At 34.9% G+C, this 20,394-nt stretch overlaps 1 protein-coding gene across 1 annotated transcript in view; it reads left to right on the top strand.

Moving 5' to 3' along the window:
* Positions 1 to 6,266: 6,266 nt before the first annotated feature.
* LOC111053004 (tachykinins) overlaps positions 6,267 to 20,394 on the top strand; it is a 267,422-nt gene continuing 253,294 nt past the window's right edge. The window contains exon 1 of the mRNA XM_022339832.2: positions 6,267 to 6,353. The gene's annotated coding sequence lies outside the window, so the exon portion shown is untranslated. The remainder of the gene's footprint in view (positions 6,354 to 20,394) is intronic.

The raw sequence follows: 20,394 nt of genomic DNA, 5'->3' as shown, positions 1-20,394 counted from the left end.
TATAGACGATAGCTGATATCTGATGTAATCTAGCAATATGGGGAATATTGCTATTGTAAAAGTCAACAAAGTGAGGTTCAAGTTTTAATAGTAGTGAAGAAAGAAAGGAGACAACGTTGCCGATTCTCGGCCTTGCAACTGCCTTCTATAGATAATAGCTGATATCTGATGTAATATTGACTGTTCATTCTTGTTAAAAATAAATATTATATTCTATTTGTTGAGAAAATATTTTTCAACGAATAAAAAATGATAATTTATTATAATTAGGATTACATATTCTGTTAATTTCATTGACCGTACGCAGTGAGTCTGTCTGTCTGTATGTATGTAACGCATTCACGGCCAAACGCGGATTCTGTGATTTTTGGATTGGAGGTGACTTTTGTGATTCTAGGATTCTGTGAGATTTGATAGGAATATTACTTTTTTTAACTGTGCGTAGAAGTTAACACGAAGTTCTTTGAAATTTTGTATTTCGAGGATGAATAATATGAAAGGAGAAGGTAATTCTTCCAAACTCCAATATCTCGATAACTGTATAACTGTAAAGGTAATTCTTCCAAACTCCGATATCACGATAACTGTATAACTGTATATCGTCATTGTATTGAGCGAGCAATTTCTGTATTTATATAAGTTATCTGGTTATTTTTATATATGGCTATTTTTATAACTGGCTATTTATGTTTAACGTATCTCGAAAACGGCTCTAACGATTTTCACGAAATTCGGAACATAGCGGGTTTATGATATAAAGATTCGATTGTACTGGGTCTTATCCTTGGGAAAACTCGCTGAACGAAATTAAAAGGATAATTCATCCTTGGCTGAAACAGCTGTGGATAGTAAAAAAGTGAGTATGTGAAAAATCAAAATATCGCATCCCTGAAATTAATAAGATGACGTATAGCCAGCTGTGAAATATAAACACGATCATTTCAGAGAATTGTGTTCTGTTTATCAATTAATAAAAATAACGAGCAAAGCTCGGTGCCCCGATATTGTACTCTGAAGATAGGATTAATCAAACTATAGAATTATTCATAGTCAATCAGCTGACAAGTGGATTATTCATTGCATGCATTACACATATATCTGGAGAAGCCGGTGAACAGGCGACACCAGATACTTAAGGATGAGAAAACTGCGTGAGGTCTACTGTTCACAGAACTACAAGTACTTCTACATTGTTGAAACCGATCTGGCACGTTGCGGAGCTGGAGAAGGATAGCGCTATCCGCCTTGTTAAATGATAGACAAGGATAGCAACACCAATGTTGATCGAATACTGCCTTTATAACGTGGACTCCACTATAGAACTCAAAACTAATCAACTGATAGATATTTGTAGTCAATATCAAAACCTAACCGATCAAAAATGAGAATCACATTTTGAATGTAAATTCATGTATAGCCACAGGAGCTGATTCGAAATAAATAATTCGAAATTCGTCAATAACAATCATGAGAATTGGATAATCGAGAATGAGGTATGTTGGGATATATACGTTCTCCCTGGAGAGTGAAGCGAGGCTGCATAGTCATGAGCAGAACAGAGATAGTGATAGGAGTGAACTCGAGAAGGTCAGCAATGATTCACGGCCAAGGTCAAAAGGGCACCGCTGTTAAGTATTGTGTTGAGAAGGTCAGAAGCAGAGTTGCTTTTGAGAAGATACAAAAGAGCATCTGTTGCTTATGGAATGATACATTAAAGCTCCCTGTGTATCTTTTCGGATGCAACACGTTGCTTTTGAGCAGATACAAAAGAGCATCTGTTGCTTATGGAAAGATACATTGAAGCTCCCTGTGTATCTTTTCGGATGCAACACATTGCTTTTGAGCAGATACAAAAGAGCATCTGTTGCTCATGGAAAGATACATTGAAGCTCCTCGTGTATCTTTTCCGATGTAACACGTTTCTTTTGATAAGATACATAAGAGCATATGTTGCTTATGAAAAGATACATTGAAGCTCCTCGTGTATCTTTTCCGATGCAACACGTTGCTGTTGAGAAGATTTATACAGAGCATCTGTTGCTTATGGAAAGATACATAAAAACTCCTCTTGTATCTTTTCGGATGCAACACGTTGCTTTTGAGCAGATACAAAAGAGCATATGTTGCTTATTGAAAGATAAATTAAAGCTCCTCGTGTATCTTTTTAGATGCAACACGTTGCTGTTGAGAAGATACAAAAGAGCATCTGTTTCTTATGGGAAGATACATAATAGCTCCTCGTGTATCTTCTCGGATGAAACACGTTACTTTTGAGAAGGTACAGAAGAGCATCTGTCACTTATGAGAAAATACTTTAAAGCTCCTTGTGTATCTTTTCGGATGCAACATGTTGCTTTTGAGCAGATACAAAAGAGCATCTGTTGCCTATGGGAAGATTCATTGAAGCTCCATGTTTACCTTTTCAGATGCAACACATTGTTTTTGAGCAGATACATAAGAGCATCTGTTTCTTATGGAAGATACATTAAAGCTCCTTGTGAATCTCTTCGAATTCAACACATTGCTGATGAGAAGGTACAAAAGAGCATCTGTTGCTTATGGAAAGATAAATTAAAGCTCCTTGTGTATCTTTTCGGATGCAACACGTTGTTTTTGAGAAGATACAAAAGAGTATCTGTTGCTTATGGAAAGATACATTAAAGCTCCTTGTGTAACTTTTCGGATGCAACACGTTGCTTTTGAGCAGATACAAAAGAGCATCTGTTGCTTATGGAAAGATACATTGAAGCTCCTCGTGTATCTTTTCGGATGCAACACGTTGCTGTTAAAAAGGTACAAAAGATCAACGGTTGCTCAAGGAGAGATACATTAAAGCTTTTCGTGTATCTTTTCGGATGCAAGACGTTGCTTTTGAGCAAATACAAAAGAGCATCTGTCGCTTATGAGAAGATACATTAAAGCTCCTTGTGTATCTTTTCGGATGCAACACGTTGCTTTTGAGCAGATACAAAAGAGTATCTGTTGCTTATGGAAAGACACATTAAAGCTCCTTGTGTATCTTTTCGGATGCAACACGTTGCTTTTGAGAAGATGCATCTGATGCTTAGGAAAGTGACTATTATGGATAACCCGTAACAATACTTTTTCAAAAAAGTTCGACGGATAGTATCGTAGTGTAGTGGCCCTCCGCCGATAGAAAAAAACTACAGGACCCGGACTGTTTGTTCATGAATATGTATGTTTTTGAAAATATATGTTTGTGAATATGTATGTTTGAATGTCAGACGGATCTCGAAAACAGCTCTAACGATTTTCATGAAAATAGCAACTTCCTGATACAAACATTCTTTTGAAACAGGTCTCAACTCTGGGAAACCCCGCTGAAGTGTCTTAAAAATTGTCTGATTTGTTTGACCTTCAAATAGCAGCTGATCGAACAACAGTTCTCCATAGTCTGTTGCAAACAAGACAGAGATTGTGAGTGAGTGAAAAAAGATTGTAACAGCTTTTGAGTCACCAAATTTGGTTACGTTAATTTAAAATATTTGCATGATTTCAGGAATATCTAGAAGAATAGTTGCGGCGAGTATTGGATGATAGCAAAGCAACGAAAATTTAAATCTCTCAAGGAATACAGTAGTTGGGTGTAAAGGTGCGTACAGACTTTAGCGCCACGAACACAAGTATTTCATCCTTCCCTTCAACACTTGACTTCAAGAGAGAGGGATCGATTGTTTGTTTGATTGAATTGAGCTACTTCAATCTCTCTCAGAAGAAAAATACAGATTCTGTCATTGAAGTGTTGAACAAAACAAAATTCACCATACGTTCTAGTGGCAGGAGTGTAATAATAAATTATGAATTTAACATACAGACTGAAGAGTTTCACAATAATATCGAGCAAAGAAAATAATAATATGATGAGAAATGCGAGAGTTGAAGTATCACTGTAATGAGAGAGTGAGAGAGAAAAGGACAGAGAAAGAGGCATTCACAGTTGACGTTACCGAAAATGTGTACAATATCAGGTCGAGTCTGTTGCATTATGAAATGAAAAATGGACCGAGATTGATTCCGAAGATGGAAGTATTAGTTGTAATTCAATTTGACCAGAGTTGCAGCAGCCTTTTGTAATCCCACAAAAGAAGTCTGCAGCAATGCTCCGAGTTTTGTACAGTGAGGTCCACGTTATAATGGCAGTATTTGATCAACATTGGTGCTGTTATCCTTGTCTATCATTCGACAAAGCAGATAGCGCTATCCTTTTCCAGCTCTGCAATGTTGCCAGATCGTCTATGACAATGAAGAAATATAATTAATTAACAAAATGTTGAAAACAAATCATTCAATCATTGGAAAATATATTTTCATGACGAATCGGTTATTTTAAGCAAGAATGAACAGTTAATATTACATCAGATATACCGGTATCATCTAGACCCATAGAAGGCAGAGACTCGGCCACCCTGCTCTCCTATCTTTCTCCACTTTCATTATGACGTGGACCTCACTGGCGTAGCTCACATTCTGATTTTTCGTGTATGAATGGATCAAAAAAATCATCTGTGTCCCCAGCCTTGGAAGCTAGAAATCAATATTTCACTGATTGGTTCAAACTACAGTTACTGTATGAAGATGATGGTGAATAGTGATAGTATAAATTAATATAGATATAATCTATATATATGAAAGCGAAATGGCACTCACTGACTGACTGACTGACTGACTCACTCACTCACTCACTCGCAGAACTAAAAATCTACCGGACCAAAAACGTTCAAATTTGGTAGGTATGTTCAGTTGCCCTTTAGAGGCGCACTAAGAACGGATTTGAAAAAAATTCCAAAGATACACCCAAAATTTGCGTTTTTCCAGCGTTTTTTAGCGTTTTCTCAGCTTTATCGAGAACAAATGGATAGATATTGTTCAAATTTAGTACAGAAGCTAAGCTAGGGTATAATAATGTTGTGTTAAACGGTATTTGAAATGACGCCTAAGATACACCCAAAATTAGCGTTTTTTGCGTTGTCTCTGCTATTTCATCAAGTAATAGACAGAAAATTTTCAAATTTGGTACAGAGGTTTAGTTAGGGTCTAAAAACTTTGTGATAGAATAACTTTGCGAAACTGATGACGTAAAGTGTTCATTTTGTAATTTTGAATAATAACTCAATACCTTTCAAAATACTGATCAAAGAACTTGGATTTGGTCTCCCTGACTTTTGGAACTCCTGACAGGAATTTTAAGTATTCTAGAAGGTAACCAAGTAAGTATTCGAGTGTTCAGGGAAGTATTTAAGTGAGCATTTGAGTAAGTATTCAACTTAGTATTAAAGTTTTCGGGCTTTACGCTTTTGTCAAACTCTCGTATATTGTGATAGCATTATATTTCCACCTAGTTGGAAAACGATCTGGAACTTCTACGGAGCTAGAAAAGGATAGCCTTATCTGCTTTGTAGAATGATAGACAAGGATAGCAACACCAATGTTGACAGAATACTGTCATTATTACGTAGACCCTGAATAAATTTATATTTTCCACAAATTTCAGGAATGGGACACTATAGAGGATTCTCCAGACCTTGTTTTCCCATCTACGGTTAATTTTAATATTTGTTTTGAAGTCCAAATTGGGAAGAGGTTCTCCAGTTTATTTATAAACTTCAATTTCACTATAATTATAGTTATTTACTATAATGAGTCTACCAGATAAATTATATATCCTCAAAGAATAATATGAATATGTTGCATTCTCACCTCCTACCTGTTTCATCATTGAATCATTTCAACGAGAAATTGTATGGTATCTCAAATTGTTTCAACCAATAACTGGTTTCTACATTATCGAGTCGTCTCCATATTAGTGGTAATAGACTAAAACTTTTATAGAGTGAATATTGTTGTGGAGTAGGTGTTTTGTAATGCATTGTTGACCAACTAATCATAGATAAAAGTTTCGATCACTGGTGCAAGCCCTTGAAAAATATCTCCCCAATTAATCCAACAACAAGGAAAGTCAATTTGTGAACTGGCAATATCTGTCAGTTACGAGAAGAGGGGGCACTATCGATTCTCCGTGAATTACATCTAACCGAATCATCAGTTACTCGAATTTGGTCACAAAGTTTTCTATTTTATCCGAAACTCTTACTAAAGAGACAAGTAATTTTCACGAGTATGAGAGCAAATAATAGTGTAGACGTGGAGATAAAGAAGATGTCTTTCATGTGGGTGGTCCAGGGTTCACTGTGTGGTGGGGGGTGTGAAAGGAGGGGAAAGGGGTTGGATTGTGGAGGGGGAAGTTACGATTCATAGGGATGCGACGCCGAGCGTCGCTCACGCTCAGAGCTAGACGCGACTTCGTATGAGTAGCACGCTACTATACTCGACAGGTAAGCGAAAACGCACGAGCAAATCCATAAATGCCACCACAAAACCACATTAAATGCACGAAACCTTAAAAAAATATTCCTTTCTATCATCTTAATCACTATAACTATAATTCTGCAAGTTTTTAAAATACTTATAGCTGGGAAAGAAATAAGAGTTGGATATTTCTGAAGCTTTTCTACGAGATTCTACGAGACTGGTAACTGATTCTATACTAAACTGTTCCTAACTTTGTTGAAAAACTATTCAATATTGTTAGTTTTCAATCTTTTCATATTCCAATTATTGCAAAAATAGTGGAAGTTGGATATTACTGAAATACTTCTACGATTTTCTACGAGACTGTTAACTGATTCTATACTTAACTATTTCTCATTTTGTAAAAAAGGCAATCATTACACATTTGGTGGAAAGCTGTTACTCTTCAACATTTTCATATTTCAAATGCGAAAGAAACTAATAGTTTATATCATATAAGTCATTAAAACTATCATCCTTAAAGTTTTTTCTATATTTTTATAATTGGGAAAAAACTAAGAGTTGGATATTTCTGAAGCTTTTCTACGAGATTCTACGAGACTGGTCACTGATTCCATATTCTTAACTGTTCCTCAATTTGTAAAAAATGAACTATTACACGTTTGGTGAGAAGCTGTTACTCTTCAACCTTTTCATGATATTTCAACTGCGGAAGAAACTAATGGTTGGATTATCATATAAGTCTTAAAAACTATAATCCCTTAAGTTTCTTCTATATTGATAACTGGGGAAAAAACTAAGAGTTGGATATTTCTGATATCCCTACTATCATCTAAGTCACTAGATTATTGTTCTTAAAGTTTTTTACAATATTTATAACTGGGAAAAACTTAAATTAGGATATTTCTTTCTGATACACTTTCACAAGGTTCTGCGAGACTGGTCACTGATTCTATACTAAACTGTTCCTAACTTTGTTGAAATACTATTCTATATTATAAGTCTTCAACCTTTTCATATTCCAACTTCGGAAGAAACGAGAAGTTTGTTATTTCTGATGCACTTTTTTAAAATTCTACGAGGCAGCTCAGTGATTATATTCTCAATTATTCTTCATTTTGTGAAAAAAACAACAATCACACATTTAGTAAGAAGCTGTTACTATTCAACCGTTTTAATTATTTAAACTGCGAACGAAATTGGAAATTCCTGATGCAATTTTACGAGAATCTACGAGACTGTTTACTAATTCTATTCTCAACTATTCCTCATTTTGTAAAAAACAACAATTACAAATTTAGTAAGACGCTGTTACTATTCAACCGTTTCAAATATTTAAACTGCGAACGAAATTGGAAATTCCTGATGCAATTTTACGAGAATCTACGAGACTGTTCACTGATTCTATTCTCAACTATTCCTCATTTTGTAAAAAAACAACAATTACAAATTTAGTAAGAAGCTGTTACTATTCAACCGTTTTAAATATTTAAACTGCGAACGAAATTGGAAATTCCTGATGCAATTTTACGAGAATCTACGAGACTGTTCACTGATTATATTCTCAACTATTCCTCATTTTGTAAAAAAACAACTATTACACATTTAGTAAAAGCTGTTACTTCTCAACCGTTTTATAATATCGAAACTGCGAAAGAAATGAACAGTTGGATATCTCTGATGCACTATCACGAGATTCTATGAGGCTCAATGATTCAATACTTAACTATTCCTACTTTTGTGAAAAACAACTATTACACATTTAGTAGAAGCTGTTACTTCTCAACCGTTTTATAATATTGAAACAGCGAAAGAAATGAACAGTTGGATATGTCTGATGCACTTTCACAAGATTCCATGAGGCTCAATGATTCAATAATCAACTATTTCTAACTCTGTAAAGAAACAATCACTTCACATTTTGTAGAACACTGTTACTCTTCAACCAACTTATATTTCACCTGAGAAAGAAATGAACAGTTGGGTATTTCTGGACGCACTTTCATGAGATTCTACTATAGTGAGGTCCACGTTATAATAGCAGTGAATGAAGATAGAAGAATAGCGATACTGATTCTCTGCATTAATTAATTATATTTCTACACTGTCAAAAACGTAATTGGCATCGTTGTGGACCTAGAAAAGGAACGTACCACCGGCTATGTCGAATGATAAACTAGGATAGCAAAACCAAAGTTGATCAAATACTGTCATTATAACGTGGACCACACTATAGGCTCAATGATTCAATACTTAACTATTCCTACTTTTGTGAAAAAACAACTATTATACACATCTTAGTAAAAAGCTGTTACTCTTCAACCTTTTTATATTTCATCTGCGAAAGAAACGAAAAGTTGGATATTTATGATTCATTTTCACAGGATTCTACGAGACTAAACATTGATTCTATACTCAAATATTCCAGACTCATTTTTTTTAGGGGTCCTGAAATTATTAAAACGCGATAAGAGTTATAGAATATTCTATTATTTCATCACAAAAACAACTAGCTTCAACTCTTAAGAGTCATTTCCAGGTGTTTCTTAAAAAGTTGAAACCAGTTTGTTCTGATAAAATTAAAGGTACTCGATAATTATTTGTATTTTGTTTCAAATAATATTTTACTCTTTACTTATAGATGATAAATCCATCATTCCACCATTTTTAAAAAATGATATTATAGTACTGATTTTGGAAAGGTTCCTCCAACAACTTCTTATTCAAATTCAGCACTTTTAGAAGTATTGAAAACGAAATTTTCAATCGTGAGGTATCAAAACTTTTAGAAGACTTCGATCACTGATTCTACAGCTATACTGAACGATTCCTCTTTACGCATAGGTAATTGATCATTCTACAATTTTCTAATCATAGTGTCATGAGAACTTCTCAGGAAGTTTTCTTGAAAACTTCTTATTCAAATACGGCACTTTTTGAAGTATTGAAAACAATTTTCAATCGTAAGGTATATAGGATACTATGGCCCGGTTGCCATGCCCGGTAAAAGCCGGTTTAATTTTAACCGTGTGGTTTATTCCTGGAGAATCAATCAGAGAAGGCATTTTTGATGGGAGGTTCTAATCAGTTCTCATGGAATTAATCACGGTTAAATTTAACCGGCTTTTGTGCAACCGGCACTATGAGACTTTGCTCACTGATTCTATACTCAACGATTTCTCTTCATTTGTAGATGATTCATCATTCTATGAAATCACTTCGCTTATATGGGCTAGGCCTACTTGATTAAAAAAATAATAATAATATAAAAACTTTTAGTACCCTTTTAATAAAAACATTAAAATATTTTAACGACTAGTCTCGACCATAGGTCATTTTATTTATTTATTTAATTATTTCATTGACACAGTTTTGAGATCACCAAATAATAACGAAGAATATTTGAGTAAGTTTCATGTCTCGAAGACGTCTAATCATTCAAGTAAGGTATCCTTGTTTGTTTAATCAAGTTTTTAACTTGAAGAAGACCTATGGTCGAGACTAGTAGTTAACATATTTCAATGTTTCCAATAAAAGGGGACTAAAAGTTTTATATTGTTTTTTTCATCATTCTACCATTACCTTTTCATATTATCGTATCATTGAAAATTCTTCAAGAATTTTCCACAACAATTTCTCATCCAAATGCAGAACTTTTTGAAGTATTGGAGAACATTTCAAATCCTGAGGTATCCTTGTAAATCCCGAGAATTTTCTTGCTTCACAGCTTGAAGATTCAACTGCCCAATGTCATAATTGATTATTGTATTAGTTCAACAGTTGCTCATTAAGAATAAATTAGTATAATAAATGAACAGTTTTGAGCTTAAAGCCTGTTGCTCCTTTCTCAATCATTCATAGTTGAGAATTATATTGTATGTATTAATGTATAAATAAATAGATCGAAGATAAATTGCGAATGAGTAGATTGGTGCAGGCAAGGCTTATAACCTGAAAAAAATCGAGAGATATACGCAAGACATTCTCAACTACTAAAGCTGTTTGTTCCTTATTTGATATGCCATTATAACGTGGAGAATATCAGGAGTTCTAAGTTGAGACGAAGTTATATTCTCTAGTGTCATCAACTGGACTGTAAGTCGTCACTTATAAGTGTATGCGATATACGCTTTCAAACTATAAGCCGTGAACTCTTCTTCTTCTTCTTCTTCCTCTTCATCATGTTCTTCTTCTTCATCCATGGTGAGTCAGTTGTGAGTGAATGACATAGGGTAGGGGTTGCTCAATCATTTAGGGACTTCCGAACCACCCTTCCAAACGTCACATGAGATGCTACTCATGAAATCTGAATTATATCACTGACAGCCGAGAGTTACAGTTTGAAAGCAATATTCGAATGGGATTCTCCTCGTAACTCCTTGAACAAGCCGAAAATAATTTTTCCTACAGTTACGTTGAAAAGTGGTCATTGCTGCACTGATTACAGAACGCAAAGAATCACTTTTCCGCTCTAGTGCGGGAATAGTATATTTCGCACCTAGGGCCGAAAATGAGACTTTTCGGAAAAACATTTTTGCCCATGGTGAGAACGTTATTTTTCGCCACACAGAAAAATAAACAATATATATATATGAAAATAATTTATTGTCTATTATAAGCACTTCCAAAAGCAAAAGTGGAAGGTCATAGCTCTAGCAATTCTGAGGTAATCTGAATATCAGGAAATTGTCCAAGTATTTTTATTTTTTATTCTGATTTGTCTAAATAACCTAAAAGATTATGTTCAATTATGTAAGAGGTTGAGTTTAAACTTTTTATTCTTCCAAATGACAATAAGATGATATTATTATAAATGTTTTAATTATTGAATGATAAACACAAATAATGAAAAGTTTTTGATCAGCTGTTTTAGCACACTTGAAATTTGGCCAATCTGAATGTCAATGGAAGTTTAGGTTAGAAGTTCTATCCTACTCTGAAAATCGAATTATTTGAATAGTTTATAATAATATATATCTTATCTGTATTTTATTTATCCAATAGAATGATAGTATATTATTGCAGAATACTTTATTGAATTCTAGAAGCATAAAATGATTCTGTTTATCCACTATGTTCCGTGATAAACGCAGTACTAGGAGGTTTGAGGTTAGATTCTATTATACTCTGAAAATTGAATTTGAATAGTTTATAATATCTCATTTGTATTCCATTCATCCAAATAAAATGATAGTATCTTATTGCAATAGTATATTTCGCACCTAGAGCAGAAAATGAGATTTTTCCAGCTCGAAATCGGTTTTCAAGTCCGAGGCCGTAGGCCGAGGACTAGAAAAGATTGAGAGCTGGAAAAACATTTTTGCCCGTGGTGCGAACGATATTTTTCGCCACACTACAGGTATTGCTGACAAAAGAAATAAAGAATACAAAATAAAGAATACTCGTTAAGCTATCGTACCTATCTCTTGATTTTAGTGGTAGAAGATTTGGAGTCAGGATTTCAGATTCTTTTTAAATTTCACTTGGAATACCACAGTCATCTTCAAGCATTTTTGAAAATTCGGAATGCACTAATCAACAATAAATAATTGAATAAAACTGGTTGCGAAGCGAATTAGTTTGATTCGAAACTGGAACTAAAATCATGGCGACTTCAGCTTATTATGAAAGTGGACACTCGCCCGATCTAGCGGATGACTTATTAATAATAATTAGCGCGTTGTTTCCAGCCATAAGCGGCTGGAAAGAGACAACTTTCTGGCCTAGACCGGAAAAGAAACCCTTTTCTGACGTCGTCTGCAAACAAGGTCTTTCAGATCTACGTAGGGACTGGAAAACAGCTGCTTTCTGTGCAGTGTGGCGAAAAATACTTTATTCAATTCTAGAAGCATAAACTTATTCCGTTTCATAAACTATTTTGTAAACACGTTCACATCAAATCAGAATCAGCTGACTTCAAGGTTATTTTACAGCCCTAGGGCCGTAAAAATTTTACCGGCCTGGCCAGAAAACAATCACTTTCGGCCTCCATATGACACACGTAAACCAGCTCATTACATCCAAGTGGGGCGAAAAAATCTTTTCTGCACTCCAGATTTGCAACATGGCAACGCAAAATACTTAGTAGGTTATATGGAGCAACAGTGCAGCAAAATCAAAATGAAGTTGGTAACAGTGACTGCTGTGGCTGCTATAGTGAGCAGAGGTGCAACGAAGCACAACGCGCTAATTATTATTCATTATATATTATAACCAAGGACAACGAGGACTTTAGGATTTTAGGATTAAGGTTTTTATCAATAATAAAATTACACAGAAAAACATTTTGATGGATTTCAGGCAATTTTACCCATAATTACCCACTTTTCATATTCAATGGTAACTGTAGGAAAAACTTAATGTGAAATACGTGCGCAAAGTTCCTCTGCTGCACTCAACAAACCATTCCGCTAATTTTAAACATTTCTTTCGGTGCAGCAAACTGTCACTTTGCGCACTAGTTGCACAAATAACTATTAACAGGTAGAAGGGTTTTCGGCCACAGAGTGTAGAATGTACATTCTAAGTGAGGTCCACGTTATAATTGCAGTGGAGAAAGACGGGGAGAACAACGTTGCCGATCCTCTGTCTTGCAACTGCCTCCCATAGAGGATAGCTGATACCGGAATATCTGATGTGATATTAATTCATTCTTGTTTTGAATACGGTGATCAATTATATTTGATTTACTAGCCGTCAGGCTCGCTTCGCTCGCCATATTTGTCAAGCCAGGGGGGTCCGCCCCCTGGAACCCCGACTGGATCGTCCAAAGATGAGATCAGCGGGCTCGCTTCGCTAGCCTACATTTTTCAATTGGGCATGATTCATTCCATCAGAAAGTCAAAGTAGTTCCTCGCTCGATTCAATCACCGATTAATTTCAATTACGGTATTTAGTGCAATTTGAACATCTTCTGTCTATTACTTGATGAAAGTACTGAGAAAACCAAAAAACCGCTAATTTCGGGCGTATCTTTGGCGTTATTTCAAATCCCTTCTAACAAAACATTATTTCACCCTAGCTTAGCTTCTGTAGTGAATTTAAAAAATTTCTGTTCATTTGTTCTCGATAAATCTGAGAAGAAGCAAAAAAAAAAAAACGCTAATTTTGGGCGTATCTTTGACGTTATTTCAAATTCCTTCTAACACAACATTATTTTACCCTAGCATAGCTTCTGTATTGAATTTGAACATATTCTGTTCATTTGTTGTCGATAAAGCTGACAAAAAGGCTAAAAAACACTGGAAAACGCAGATATTGGGCGTATCTTTTGAATTTTTTCCAAATCCGTACCATAGAGAAACAATAGCATAAGTAGATATCCCATGGTATAGGGCGTTTATGTCGCAACTTTCACTGTTATCTCAAGCCGATAGTTCATGTAATTCTTTCCCGTGAAGCTGTGTGACGCTGGTAGTCTCTCATATTGTGATCATGCACTTTCACCCAAAAAAAAAAAAAAAAAAAACAGTAAAATTCGACAATAATCGACAGTAATCGGCTTGAGATAACAGTAAAAGTTGCGACATAAACGCCCTATACCAAGGGATATCTACTTACGTTATTGTTTCTCTATGTCCGTACCTTAGTGCGGCTCTAAAGGGCCAACTGAACATACCTACCAAATTTGAATGTTTTCAATCTAATAGATTGATAACTAAATGCATATTATACTCGTGGAAATTTCGAATTCTGAAAGGTTAAGAGATTTTTATCTGATTATATCTGCATATTATCTCTGATGCAAGAAGTGAAAAGGTTCTATTCATTTGAGTTAGATTGATATCTTCGCGAAACTAACAATTTTACGAAGAACAAAAAGTAAATTTCGAGAGTACTCTAATAGTTAGGGACATCAAGTTCCAAACCGAAATCATCCCTGTTTGCTGAACAAAGCAATCGAAGATGAAAAGTTCACTTCAAAGAAGTTCCAATGACGGCAATGAAGTTTGCTGTGAAGTTGCTCCAAACTCCACTCCGAGTTCAGTGTTACTTGGCGGTTTGAATTGACTCGAACCGTATCTGTCTCAACAGAGTAATAGCATAATAGCAACGTTTATCTTGTTCCCAACATAAATTAATGTACTCGAAACACTTCGGAAAGTGTCTTAACAGGGGAAGCAGACCAATTAAACAGTTCAGGGCTTAAATTGTTAACTTTGAAACTGTCAAATTTAGAACCGGTTCGAGAAACATTGTTTGAGGGTGTTGTTACAGTCTGAAGTTTATGTTGCAGTCTCAATATTCAGCATCAAGTTTCAATTATTCCATATTCATTCATTCGATTCGATTCTGAAGCTTGTAATATCTATCTCCATTAGATATACAAAAAACTAGAAACGTCATCTTCAGGTGAGATTTGAAAATTGTGGATGGAAAGAAAAGGAAGTAATACAATAATACAAACAATGTTCCTATACTGGCGGGAATCCATAAATGAACGAAAGCAAATTGTTCTGCGTTTGAAAAGGCCTCGAGGGAAGAATGATGAAAAAATAATTCATTTAATGTTGGAGTTCCAAACCTGAACGTAAATCAGTGATTTGTATATAACTGAGATAGATATATTTATACTCTATAGATATTCCATACACATCTACACATGCAATAAGATTAAAAACTAATCCAGATCGCCTACAAGAGATTGGAATTTAAATTGAAATTTTGATCAGGAGAGTAATATTTCTTTGGGTTCTGCTTCTAAATTGGTGAAAGGTTTTCAATTAATAGTAGGTATGGAGAATGATAATTTAGCCAAAGGGGACAGGCTCTTCAATTCTAGGATGAATATGAGCTGGAGATAATTCAAAGATAGGCTATGAGCTGAATATGATTCAAAGATGTGATCTAGCTGAAGGCGACACATTTTTCAATATTGAAAACTACACACACTCAGCCCAGAGCAATGGTGTAAAAAGTAGATTAGGATGAGAGTAGAGATAAGGCTTAGAATGGGAATTCTGGCTACAATATTTAGAGAGAGAATTCATTTGAATATAAATGGATAAAGAGTGAACAGGGGGTAAATCTCTGTTAGAACTATATTTCAGATTAGTGGAAATCCTGTTAAGATTAGCATGCAATTCTCATATCTGCTACAGAATGTGAGATATTTCTAGCGGAGAGTATAGAATGTAACTTGTTACATTCAAATTACTGTAACATTTCACGTGAAAATAAATATTTAACATCTTTTTCTTGCGTAGTTGAGAAGTTCATATTTTGGTAATTATACATATTGAATAAAAAGACTAAGAAATTGACAAAACCAAAGATTTATCGATAGTTAGAAAGACCAGTTTCGGTTGTTACACCATTGTCAATCTCTGATAAACTGAAACTAAATACAAGAGCAGCAGAATTTATCCTAGTAGGCGAGTACTGCTATTGGTCAAGAGCATGATCGCTTGCCATTGGCCCAGCTAGACAGTCTCCTCCCACAATAATAACAAGTTCACAGTTGAGGAGAATGTTGATTTTCTGCATGTTAATTACAAAGGCAGATCTTTGAATATTCTAGAGGCTTTAGAAATAACAAGAGTAGTTAAGGACAATTCACAGTATACTTTAAATGACCAAATTTATTTCAATCAATGCAACACTACGAATTTAGTATTATCATAACATTGAAAGCATACATTAGTCAATAGTTTTTCTCTTTACATATTTGTTCTATTATCTTTCACTTGTTTTCTTGTTCTTATTTTGTACTGGAAGTAAATTTTGTTATCATGGCGAGTCTGTTGCTTAAGCTGCCATTTTTTTGACGTTTTTGTTATACCGTTAAGTGGGAAAAGACTGTCTAGCTGGGCCAATGGCAGGCGTTCATGCCCTTGTCCAATAGCAGTACTCGCCTACTAGTATAAATTCTGCTGCTCTTGTATTTAGTTTTAGTTTATCAGAGATTGACAATGGTGTAAAAGCCGAAACCGGTCTTTCCAACTATCAATAAAGATGTGATTTTCGACAATTTCTTAGTATTTTTAATCAATATGAATAATTACCAAAATATGAACTTCTAAACTACACAAAAAAAAGGATGTTTAATATTCACATTCATGTAAAATGTTACAATCATGTGAATGAAACAAGTTACATTCTATACTTTCTGCTTGAAATATCACACGTTTTGTATGTTTTGTTGAGAAGTTCATATTTTGGTAATTATACATATTGAATAAAAAGACTAAGAAATTGTCAAAAACCAAAGATTTATCGATAGTTAGAAAGACCAGTTTCGGTTGTTACACCATTGTCAATCTCTGATAAACTGAAACTAAATACAAGAGCAGCAGAATTTATCCTAGTAGGCGAGTACTGCTATTGGTCAAGGGCATGAACTCCTGCCATTGGCCCAGGTAGACAGTCTCCTCCCACTTAACTAGCAATAATCACAAGTTCACAGTTAAGGAGAATGTTGATTTTCTGCATGTTAATTACAAAGGCAGATCTTTGAATATTCTAGAGGCTTTAGAAATAACAAGAGTAGTTAAGGACAATTCACAGTATACTTTAAATGACCAAATTTATTTCAATCAATGCAACACTACGAATTTAGTATTATCATAACATTGAAAGCATACATTAGTCAATAGTTTTTCTCTTTACATATTTGTTCTATTATCTTTCACTTGTTTTCTTGTTCTTATTTTGTACTGGAAGTAAATTTTGTTATCATGGCGAGTCTGTTGCTTAAGCTGCCATTTTTTTGACGTTTTTGTTATACCGTTAAGTGGAAAAGACTGTCTAGCTGGGCCAATGGCAGGCGTTCATGCCCTTGTCCAATAGCAGTACTCGCCTACTAGTATAAATTCTGCTGCTCTTGTATTTAGTTTTAGTTTATCAGAGATTGACAATGGTGTAAAAGCCGAAACCGGTCTTTCCAACTATCAATAAAGATGTGATTTTCGACAATTTCTTAGTATTTTCAATCAATATGAATAATTACCAAAATATGAACTTCTAAACTACACAAAAAAAGGATGTTTAATATTCACATTCATGTAAAATGTTACAATCATGTGAATGAAACAAGTTACATTCTATACTTTCTGCTTGAAATATCACACGTTTTGTATGTTTTGTTGAAATGCCTACCGGTATCAATTTAAATCTGTGGTTTTTGACAGTTTCCGAGTCTTTTCATTCAATATTTAACATCCCGTAAAATGTGACATGAATATAACTATGTAACATCCTATACTCTCAGATTCCAAGCAGCATAATTCTGAACATCCAGCGGTTATTCTCTACCGAATTCAGTTGTCCACTCCGAAACTTAATTTCTACACGAGACACCATTTCATCCGGAACTGGAGCTTCGCTATTTTCTACTTCGATATCCGAGGGAATGTCACATTTCTACGGGCTTCGAAGTAGAAAATAGCTGTTCTCCAGTCAAATATCAGGCGAATCCGTGTCGTCCTAATGAGATTTTCGGATAAGCTAAAAGCCGCACGACAGGAAACAAGAGCCAAATTATCTGCACAATTCGAAGTGACTGACAAGTGACGCTGACACAATAATTGAGAACACTCGAGGCTGTATTGTCCGAAGAAATTGTCGGTGTATTGTCGGTATATTGTCGGTGAATTGTCGTGATGGGATTGTCCGACATTGACACAATAATTGAGAACACTTGTGGCGGTGGTATCCGAAGAATTATTGTCGGTGTATTGTCGGTAAATTGTCGTGATGGAATTGACCGACATTGACACAATAATTGAGAACACTTGTGGTGGTGGTATCCGAAGAATTATTGTCGGTGTATTGTCGGTAAATTGTCGTGATGGAATTGACCGACATTGACACAATAATTGAGAACACTTGTGGCGGTGGTATCCGAAGAATTATTGTCGGTAAATTGTCGTGATGGAATTGTCCGACATTGACACAATAATTGAGAACACTTGTGGCGGTGGTATCCGAAGAATTATTGTCGGTAAATTGTCGTGATGGAATTGTCCGACATTGACACAATAATTGAGAACACTTGTGGCGGTGGTATCCGAAGAATTATTGTCGGTAAATTGTCGTGATGGAATTGTCCGACATTGACACAATAATTGAGAACACTTGTGGCGGTGGTATCCGAAGAATTATTGTCGGTAAATTGTCGTGATGGAATTGTCCGACATTGACACAATAATTGAGAACACTTGTGGCGGTGGTATCCGAAGAATTATTGTCGGTAAATTGTCGTGATGGAATTGACCGACATTGACACAATAATTGAGAACACTTGTGGCGGTGGTATCCGAAGAATTATTGTCGGTGTATTGTCGGTAAATTGTCGTGATGGAATTGTCCGACATTGACACAATAATTGAGAACACTTGTGGCGGTGGTATCCGAAGAATTGTCGGTATATTATCGGTCGGTAATTGTCAGTGTATTGTAATTGACAAATAATTGAGAACACTCTTGACGGTATTTTCAGAAGAATTGTCGGTGTATAGTCGTTATATTGTCGGTACGTTGTCGGTACCGGACACAATAATTTATTGATTGATTGATACAATAAGTACATCATCAAAATGATAGGGAGAGAAAAAATAAGGTAACCCTGTGCTATTCCTCTCCCAAATTTATATAAGGTTACACATAGTCCGAAATAGAAGTCTTGTAGTTGTTCACTTCACAAAATTGAGAACATTCTTGACTGTGTTATCCGAAGGAATTGTCCGTGTATTGTGGGTGTATCGACGGTATATTGTTGGTGTATTTTCGGTGTATTGTCGGTTTATTGACGGTGAATTGTCGGTATATTGTCGGTGTATTGTGTGTGTATTGTCGGTATATTTAAGCGTCATTGAAAATCAATTGTTTACACAAACTGAAACTAAATTAGTAAGAAAGAGAAAACGAAAAATAGCAATAAAAATAGTTTGGAAGAAACATTATAAATAGAAAATAACACAAGACACTATAGAAAATAGAAAGAAGACTAAAGAAATAATAAAAAATAGACTAATTGAAAAAAAGAGAATAGGTAGCAAGCCTATTTTACGAAGAAGAATTTGAAATTTAAATTTTTATGGTCTGCAAAATTGATTAAGCATTTATAATTCGAGAGCTTGATAACATTTTCCACTAAAATTGTGCAAATTATCAACAAATATATCTAGAATCGTATTCAAAGAATTGTACAATCTAACAGTTTTAATATTGTCGGTGTATTGTCAGTATATTGTCGGTACATTGTCGGTATATTGTCGGTGTATTGTTGGTATATTTCCGGTGTATTGTGTGTGTATTGTCGGTATATTGTCGGTGTATTGTCGATATATTGTCGGTATATAGTCGGTGTATTTTCGGTATAAAGTCGGTGTATTGTCGTTATATTGTCGGTGTAAAAAAGTCGGTGTTCCAACAAATAATAACGTCGATTCTCTAAGAAGGATATAAAATAAAATCCTTCCCATCAACACACGACCAGGATCGGATATCGAAGATGATGAGATGTAAAAATTATCTAACATTTCATGTCTCAAATACGAAACTCTCATCTGTACAAGAATTCTCAACTTTTTTGAGTTGAATCTCGATACAGTGTTCAATTATTTCAAAACACAATGTGCTACTACATTTCAATCTTCTCAAAAATCGTTCCATAGGAAAAATAACTGTTTTGTTCCAACTACGTTTATTTATTTATTTATTTATTTATTCAATCATTCAGAATTACACAACTTACAGAAACGTACCACAGGCTAATAAGCCCAAAACGGTTCCAATTCTAATTTATACAACAGTCCAAATAATGTAGGTTATGTGTCACTTAACATTCATCAATTAAACATTCAATTTTTTACTTTCCTTGCCCTATTACCATAGGTTAGGAAAGTATTGCTCTCCGAAAAAAATTAAGGTACCCCAATTTCTAAATTTCTATACGTTTCAAGGTCCCCTGAGTCCAAAAAAGTGGTTTTTGGGTATTGGTCTGTATGTGTGTGTGTGTGTGTGTGTGTGTGTGTGTGTGTGTATGAGTGTATGTGCGTCTGTGTACACGATATCTCATCTCCCAATTAACGGAATGACTTGAAATTTGGAACTTAAGGTCCT

Source organism: Nilaparvata lugens, chromosome 4 (assembly GCF_014356525.2).
Source record: "Nilaparvata lugens isolate BPH chromosome 4, ASM1435652v1, whole genome shotgun sequence".
NCBI classification, from domain to species: Eukaryota; Metazoa; Arthropoda; class Insecta; order Hemiptera; family Delphacidae; genus Nilaparvata; species Nilaparvata lugens.
Note: the sequence above shows the minus strand (reverse complement) of the source record. Positions and strands in the feature narration are given on the sequence as shown.